Raw genomic sequence first — 10,000 nt, forward strand, 5'->3', positions numbered from 1 at the left:
AATATTATTTTTTTTTTTTTTTTTTTTTTTTTTTTTAGGGGAGGGGGAAGGTAGGGGACTTCCTGTAGCTGAAGGATAAGAAATTTCTATTGTATACTCCAATGAAAGTCAGTTGCAGACACGGACTGAATCAAGTCCTTTGTTGATGCCGAAGGCGATAGACAGAAAGCTTCTGAAAATGTGTGCTTGGCATTCAAGAAATTTTGAAAAAACGAGAATAAAAAAAAAAAAAATGGAAACTGTTAAGGTACGAAGAAGCCAAGCTCATTCCATTTAACAAATGAATGAATAAATAGATAAATGAATAAATAAATAAATAAAGAACGAGATGTAACCAATAGGAAATCGAAAAATTTCCTGGGCTTAATGAAATCGCTTGGTGTCATGTAAAAATATTATATAGAATATGAATATATAAATATAGAAGCTCTGACCCCTCTCCCTCCCACCCTCTCCCTCACCCCTTCCTCCCTCACCCCTTCCTCCCTCACCCCTTCCTCCCTCACCCCTTCCTACCACCCTCTCCCTCCCACCTCTCCCTCCCACCTCTCCCTCCCACCTCTCCTTCCCACCTCTCCCTCACCCCTTCCTCCCTCACCCCTTCCTCCCTCCTCTCCCTCACCTCTTCCCCCTCACCTCTTCCTCCCTCACCCCTTCCTCCCACCCTCTCCTTCCCACCTTTCCCTCCCACCTCTCCCTCACCCTCTCCCTCGCTCCCATCTTTCACCCTCTCTCCCTCATCCCTTTTCCCTCTCTTCCTGTCTACCTCACCCCTTCTCCCTCTCTCCCTCTCCCTCACCCATTCCTCGTCATCCTATCTCCCTCACCCCCTCTCCCTCATCCTCCTGCTCACCCTCTCTACCCTATCCCCTCTCCCTCACATATATCTCCCTCACCCCCCCTCTCTAAACCTGTTTCCCTCACCCCCTCTTCCACATCCCTTCTTCCTCAACGCCCCCCCTTCCTTCCTTTCTCTCATGGATAAGCCTTTTCGTGTTTTTTTTTCTTTTTGTATGTGTATGTAATTACCTAGTTGTATTTACCTAGTTGTATTATACGGGGAGGGGAGCTATGCTCCTGGAGACCCGTTTTTGTATCTCGGAAGATCAAGTTTGTTCTTAAATTGTTGTATTGTGTTTGCACACACTATTTCTTCATCCAATTAGTTCCATACATCTATCACTCTACGTGGGAAGCTGTTCTTTTTCAGGTCTCTTGTGTGTGTGTGTGTGTGTGTATTCACCTTGGTCTTTGTATCACGTGTTGGACTCGTGATCGACAGCTATTTCCCTCCCGAAAGAGAGCTCAGAGCTCGTATGACCGATCTATGGGTAATGCTATGACCTTTCACACACACACACACACAACTCCCCGCCCACGCGAGTCAGAGTAACGACCCGAAGCCCAGTGATACCGAAATAATTTCGGCCCTGGGCAGGATTCGAACCAGGTACTGCAAGCACCACCTTACTTCCCAGTCCAGCGCTCTACCTACCGCGCCACCGAGTCGTGTGTGTGTGTGTGTGTGTGTGTGTGTGTGTGTGTGTGTGTGTGTGTGTGTGTGTGTGTGTGTGTGTGTGTGTGTGTGTGTGTGTGTGCTTGCGCGTATGTGCGCGTGTATGTCTCATCCTAACCACCCCAAAAAAAAACAAAAAAAAAAATCTACGCCTATTTCCACGTACTTTTGTTCTCCTTCACCTTTTCTTTTTTAAACGTGATTCCTTCCCCCCTTTCTCTCCATTAGCATTTCAATTCACTCTCAAATCCCTTTCATTTGTTATTATAATTACTTTTACCTTCCTAGCCTTTCTTCTTCTTATCTTCTTCGCCCTCTCTTCCCTTCATTCGCACTATCTTTGTCTCTGTTTATGTTTCTCTTCTTAACTCCTTCCTCATCTTTCTCCACTCATTATCTCATCTTTGTTTCATAATTCTCTTTCTACCGCCTGCATCTTTCTCCACTCATTATCTCATCTTTGTTTCATAATTCTCTTTCTACCGTCTTCATCTTTATATCACCATCTACTCATTATCTCATCTTTGTTTCATTATCCTCTTTCTACCGTCTTCATCTTTCTGTCACCATCTACTCATTATCTCATCTTTGTTTCTGTTTCATTATTCTCTTTCTACCGCTTTCATCTTTTCATCACCATCTACTCATTATCTCATCTTTGTTTCATTATCCTCTTTCTCCCGCCTTCATCTTTTTATCACCATCTACCCATTATCTCATCTTTTTCATTATCCTCTTTCTACCGTCTTCATCTTTCTGTCACCATCTACTCATTATCTCATCTTTGTTTCTGTTTCATTATTCTCTTTCTACCGCTTTCATCTTTTCATCACCATCTACTCATTATCTCATCTTTGTTTCATTATCCTCTTTCTACCGCCTTTATCTTTTTATCACCATCTCATTATCTCATCTTTGTTTCATTATCCTCTTTCTACCGTCTTCATCTTTCTATCACCATCTACTCATTATCTCATCTTTGTTTCATTATTCTCTTTCTACCGCTTTCATATTTTCATCACCATACACTCATTATCTCATCTTTGTTTCATTATCCTCTTTCTACCGTCTTCATCTTTCTGTCACCATCTACTCATCATCTCATCTTTGTCTCTGTTTCATTATTCTCTTTCTACCGATTTCATCTTCTTATCACCATCTATTCATTATCTCATCTTTGTTTCATTATCCTCTTTCTACCGTCTTCATCTTTCTGTCACCATCTACTCATTATCTCATCTTTGTTCCTGTTTCATTATTCTCTTTCTACCGCTTTCATATTTTCATCACCATACACTCATTATCTCATCTTTGTTTAATTATCTTCTTTCTGCCGCCTTCATCTTTATATCACCATCTACTCATTATCTCATATTTGTTTCTGTTTCATTATCTTCTTTCTACCGCCTTCATCTTTTTATCACCATCTACTCATTATCTCATCTTTGTTTCATTATCCTCTGTCTACCGCCTTCACCTTTATATCACCATCTATTCATTATCTCATCTTTGTTTCATTATCTTCTTTCTACCGCCTTCATCTTTATATCACCATCTACTCATTATCTCATCTTTGTTTCATTATCCTCTTTCTACCGCCTTCATCTTTTTATCACCATCTACTCATTATCTCATCTTTGTTTCATTATCCTCTTTCTACCGTCTTTATCTTTATATCACCATCTAATCATTATCTCATTATCTCTTCTTCTCTCACGACTCTCATTCCCTCATCATTCTCTCTTTTCTCCTTTCCTCGTTCTCTCCCGTCCCTTCAATTCTCGCTCTCTCTTTCACTCTTTTTTGTTTTTTTGTTTTTTTTCATATTTTTTTCTTCCTCCATTACGTCCTTCCCCCCTCTTTCCACGGGCAATAAACGTTTTTATTATCGGTTAGCCCACTTTACCAAGTGCAAATCGGCCGTAATCTATACTGTAATATCATGGTAAGGGTACATGGCCCACTTTGCCTCTTAACTTTGGGGCAGAGTGGTGAGTACTTCCCTATGTTTATAGGTTGATAGATACATAGATTGGTATATACGATAGCAACAGATTATATATAGATAAGTCGGTATATGGAAATTCCTGTAGATAGGTAACTGAATACTTAAGCAGAACTTATTTACACACACACACACACACACACACACACACACACACACACACACACACACACACACACACACACACACACACACACATATGTATATATACATTCACTAACTCAAATATGAGCTCTGAGCTCTGTTCCGGGAGGGAAATAACTGTCGATCACGAGTCCAACACGTGATCCAAACACATGGTGAATCACACACACACACACACACACACACACACACACACACACACACACACACACACACACACACACACACACACACACACACACACCCGTCCTCTCACTTTCACTCTCACTCTCACTCTCACTCTCACTCTCACATACTTAAGGCTTGTTCTCTTGTGTCCTTATTCGTAAAGGTGGCCCGGTTTGCCTGCTCCTGGGAAAGACATCCCACTTTGGCTTCTCCCACGGAGATGGCCCACTCTGCCCTAAACGCGCAATAATTGAAGTTTCCTGTCTACCAGAAGGCGACACCCAACCACGCCTCACTATACCATACCACAATATACCGCATTGCACCAATCCATACCATCTAGTAACACAACACATAAAAACACGCTACACCAAACATGCAACACCGTATCACATTATATCATACCACACCATACCACACCATACCATAAATACCACATATACCACACCATACCACGTCATACCACAAATACCACATATACCACACCATACCACACCGTACCACACCATACCACAAATACCACATATACCACACCATACCACACCATACATCACCATACCACAAATACCACATGTACCACACCATACCACACTACTGCAGAACATCACAGGAAACCATACCACATTATCATATCGTGTTATAACATACCACTCAACACCATCTATTGTATCATGTCACACCATACAACACCATATCACACAACATCGCACCATATAATACTGTATTGTACCATCCCTTTCTAAATCAAACAATAATACGTCACACCACTCAATGCTCATTACAACGAAGCTCACACATCACATTTCACTATATCTCACCATACCATTACACCATATAACATTCTACTATGCCATCTCACATCATATCATGCCACATTATATCACACTATGCCAAGCCACGTCACACATCACCGTATCACGTGGCATCACATGACGTTATTCCCTATACCACATCTTACATTACGTATACCACCACAATCACTTCATCACATAGCTTTCACATCAACAACACGCTACCATCACATCACCGTCATATCACCATCACATCAACAACATACAACTATCACATCACCATTACATCAATATCACATCACATCACCATCACATCACCATCACATCAATATCACATCATCGTCATATCACCATCACATCACCATCACAACGACATATCACCATTAATTCACCATCACATCACCACATCACTGTCTCGTTCATCCCCATTTTCATGTACATCACTGCATTTAAGTCTGTTATATTCTCTTCCCTCCAACGTCACATCAACATGACTTTCACCTCCATCTTCATCTTCCTCATCTACGTCCTCATCTCCATCACAGCCTCCAACTCCACCATGGACCAACGATGGACGCCAGATAGAATCACCTCCCTACCTAACATACTTAAGAACCTATCAACGCCCTCGCCTCCACCTGGAAATGGAGCCCCGGTAGGCCGGTACCAAGTTTCCGGGATGAGCTCAAGATTTTTCTCTATCAATATCAACTACTCCAAACGCACATAATCGTCGACTACTCCCCTCCTTCTTCTCCTCCTTCTCCTCCTCCTTCTCCTCCTCCTTCTCTTCCTCCTTCTCCTCCTCCTCGTCGTCGTCGTCTTCCTCCACGTCTTTCTCCTCTTCTTTCTCCTCCTCCTTCTCGTCCTTCTCCTCCTAGTCAGCAACAGAGAAAGAAAACCAACACTAAAGCAACATTTATAACATTCTAACGTACCTCTTTGGAAACATGCACGAGACTACATGAGGACTGTTACCGGCAGCTGTGGGGTTGCGGGTTTCCAGCCAGTGCAACTCGAGGCAACAATGATTATAAAACATCTAAAGCACCGCCAGTCTTCTTCACTATTATAAATCTGACTCAACTGCGATCCCGCCTCCTTCTCCTTCTCCTCTTCTCTCTCTTCCTTCTCCACCGTCTCCTCCATCTTTTTCTTCCTTCTTTTTCTCATTCTCCTCCTCCTCCTCCTCCTCCTCCTGCTCCTCCTCCTCCTGCTCCTCCTCTATTATTCCTCCCACTCCTCCTCCACCTCCTCTTCCTCCTCCTCCTCCATCTTCTCTCCTCCTCCTCCTCCAGCTTCTCCTCCTCCTCCTTCTCCTGCTCCTCTCCTCCTCCTCCTCCTCCTCCTCCTGCTCCTCCTCCTCCTGCTCCTCCTCTATTATTCCTCCCACTCCTCCTCCACCTCCTCTTCCTCCTCCTCCTCCATCTTCTCTCCTCCTCCTCCAGCTTCTCTCATCCTCCTCCTCCTTCTCCTCCTCCTCTTCCACCGCCTCCTCTTCCTCCAGCTTCTCTCCTCCTCCTCCAGCTTCTCCTCTCCTCCTCCTCATCCACCTTCAACTTCCGCCTCCTTCTCCCCCATTCTCCTCCTCCACCACCTCCACCTACTCCTCCTCCGCAGCCTTCATCACCGCAGTATTGTTGCAGCATCTCCTGTTGTTGCCCAGTAGTTTTAGTTTTGTTGTTTATGTTTTATTTGTTCATGTTTTTGTTGTTTTCTCTGTTCATGTTGCCGTTGTGATATGATCAGCTATTTTTTATGTATGTATGCATGTATGTATATATATATATATAATATATATATATATATATATATATATATATATATATATATATATATATATATATATATATATATATGTTGCTCTCTGTACTATTGAGAGGGCTGCAGTGAGTAGTCGAAATATGTAGACAATTCATCTCCAGTCTCTTCTGCTCCTCCTTACTATGGTGTCAGTTGTGACTACATATATATATATATATATATATATATATATATATATATATATATATATATATATATATATATTTAATATACATATATGTATATATATATGTATATATATATATATATATATATATATATATATATATAATATGTGGTAAAAATGGCGATGATGGTTATGCTTATGCAGGCGTATTTGCAATTCTTTTTACATGCAAAACGTTGCTACAATGTTCGATTCACATTTCAGAGGGCAGTCAAGGGGAATCACAAAACATAATTCACAAACGTTTTTTTCCAAATGCATTTTAGGCGAATTAATATTTGCACAGGAAAGCGAATTTGCACAGTCAAATGAGAAATCCGGAGGATTACATTTAGGCTCTCTGCACGATTCTGTTCCCGCGTGAACAGAATCGCTGGGTATTGCTGGTGACTTATAACTCTTCCTTGTTGTTGTTGTTGTTGTTCTTCTTCTTCTTCTTCTTCTTCTTCTTCTTCTTCTTCTTCTTCTTCTTCTTCTTCTTCTTCTTCTTCTTCTTCTTCTTCTTCTTCTTCTTCTTCTTCTTCTTCTTCTTCTTCTTCTTCTTCTTCTTCTTCTTCTTCTTCTCTTTCTTCTTCTTCTTCTTCTTCTTCTTCTTCTTCTTCTTCTTCTTCTTCTCCATTCCTTTCTCCTTTCTTCTCCTTCATTTCTTTATATTTTTTCTACTATCCCCGTAACATGATGAGGGGAATTACACCAGGAGTCGCTTATCGGTGACCTCTTGGACTTCGAGGACCCGTCGAAGTCACGAAGACCTGTTGGTCTCGACCACAGTTCTTCTTCGTGGGAGGCTCGACCGAAAGCAACTCGCCACTTGGCACACGGAGGATTTGTCTTCTGAATCCTCCCCCCCTCCCTCCTCCCCGTCCTTATTCCCCCTAACCTCTCCTCCCCCTTACCTCTCCCCACCCTCCCTCCCCATCCCCCACACTCCCCCCCCCGCTCTCCCTCACCCTCCCTCCCCTCCTTTCTTCCCCTTCCCACTCTCCCTCCCCCTCCCTTTCTCCCCCTTCCCTCTCTCCCACCCTCCCTTCCCACTCCTTTTCCCTCCACCTTTCCCTTTCCTCTCCCTTTCACCCTTTTCCCTCCCTCCCACTCCCCCTTCCCCTCACGATTCCCCTCCTTTTCCCTCCCCCTTTCCCCTTTCCCCATCCCCCTCTCCCTTATCCTTTCCCTCCTTTCCCTTTTCTCTCCTCTTTCCCCCTTTCCTCATCCCCCTCTTCCTGTTCTTTCCCACCCACTCCCCTTCCTCTCCCCTCCCTCTCCCCTCCCCTTCCCCTCACGATTCCCCTCCTTTTCCCTCCCCCTTTCCCCTTCCCCCATCCCCCTCTCCCTTGTCCTTTCCATCCCACTCCCCCTCGCTCTCCTCCTCCATGCCTCCCCTTCCCCCTCCCCCTCCTTTCCCCCCCGGGGGGCGGGTTGGGGGGTCAAACGATATCAATTCCGTTCATGTTTGGTTCTTCAGCGAGATGGCACTCGATCCTCTATCCTTTATGAAGGCGAGCCAGGTCATCTACCCACCGGGCCACCACCACCCCTTCCCCGGGAATCAGGAATGGGAATCGTGGAAGTGGGAATACGTGACCGGACGGCTAATGCCGGCCGGGAAGGTGTTTGTCCTGCCGGCGGGGGGGGGGGGGGGGGGATGACGGACGGGTAGGAGCCGGCAACGGTCATTTAACACGAAAGGGGATTAGACCGGCTGAATTGGCCCCGAGAAGAAGGCCGGCTGGGTGAGGAGCGGAGTGCAACAGGGATCACACTTGGAGCCCTTTGGTCCTACAACGCTGTAGCTAAAGCCTCAGTCACATCAAGCTTACGACTTGTTTCCGACCACCTTCGACCGTAAACCAAGCGATCGGTCGGCGATACAAAACCTATTCAAGGAATTGAATGGAAAGAGTTAATGTGGTTGATAAAATGAAAATCTATGTACTGGGGACTATTCAGTGTGTGATGTAATATATCTATGTATCTGTCTATCAATTTATCTATTTATCTATCTTATTACCGACTACCAGCGACTTCCAAAGACTACCTGCAACTGGTCGGCGACCACCTGGTCGCTGGTGGTCGAAAACAGACCGTAAGCTTAGTGTGACTGGACTCTTAATTGCATAGCTTTCGTGGTGGAGCGTCGAGGGATTTTTAGAAGTTAGAAGTATGGAAGGTTAGAAATCGCTTTAAACCCAATGCTAAGGTGAAGACTGTTCTAGATTTTCTTGGCTATCGTTTGGTGATTTTATTCAACCTAGGGCTGGGTTCAGTGTTGAAGAAGGTTAAGAAATCTCTGAAGATGTACACTAAGAATTTTGATGATAGTCTTATTATGTGATTCATTCTTTAATTTATTATGTAAATCTATTTTATGTAATTAGGTAATTTTCATCATGTATTTCATGGTGGGATTTGTCAGAGTTGAATGTGTGTGTGTGTGTGTGTGTGTGTGTGTGTGTGTGTGTGTGTGTGTGTGTGTGTGTGTGTGTGTGTGTGTGTGTGTGTGTGTGTGTGTGTGTGTGTGTGCATTTGTCCGTCTGTAAAACAAATCCCATTAAACGCGTGATTAAAGATTCAGCAGAAAGCCCCTGATGATGAACAACTGAAAACTTTCGTCTGTTATTTCATCATCATGGTACACAGAAACATGGAAAGCTGCAATAGAAACAAAGAAACATAGGAGTAATGTCGTAGCAAATTAATAAAGTATAACTTCTCCCACTATCGGAAAATAAGATTAGAAATAAAAACATCTGTATATTTCGACCCCTTTTTGTGGGAGACAAGTCTTACAGAAACATGAAATCAATTTAGAAGAATACAAAAATACTGGATATGACAAAATTAATGACCGAATTTTTCTAATCTTCATAGAAACCTACTCAAATTAAAATGATCAAAAGAATGTTTCATATGAATCATTTCAATAAAGCATTTGTTCAAACACAGATCTAAAATCATATACGCAATCTGATATCGAAATGATTAAAGGTATGTTTGATAGGATTGGTTTCAATAATAGTTTTGTTCATTTGCTTCAATATAGAATTACACGTAATGTTTTTTCTTAATATTTTTTTCCACTTGAACAAATTTGTCGCAGAACATTAGGCTTGTTCTATTACTGTTCTTATGCTGTCCATTTGTATTTGTCCATTAATCTTTGTTTGACTAATGTAGCATTTATCACACTACTAACAAGTGATATTATGAACACAGACTTTGTTATTATTATTTAATTCTCCTTGAATATGCAAATAAATGATCAAATTATATATGAAGATTAGGTATTTCAAATGTTTGGTTTGATCTCAGTCTATAACTATTTAAGTTTCATTTAGACTCTTTCTTGCTGTTTTACAAAATTATGATTACAATCGTACTAGAAATGT

General features: G+C 42.5%; 1 protein-coding gene across 1 annotated transcript in view; it reads left to right on the plus strand.

Moving 5' to 3' along the window:
- LOC143022243 (colorectal mutant cancer protein) overlaps positions 1-10,000 on the plus strand; it is an 829,486-nt gene that overhangs the window by 581,141 nt on the left and 238,345 nt on the right. The window lies entirely within an intron of this gene.

Source organism: Oratosquilla oratoria, chromosome 44 (assembly GCF_046742065.1).
Source record: "Oratosquilla oratoria isolate Oo_2021 chromosome 44, ASM4674206v1, whole genome shotgun sequence".
In the NCBI taxonomy this organism is placed as follows: domain Eukaryota; kingdom Metazoa; phylum Arthropoda; class Malacostraca; order Stomatopoda; family Squillidae; genus Oratosquilla; species Oratosquilla oratoria.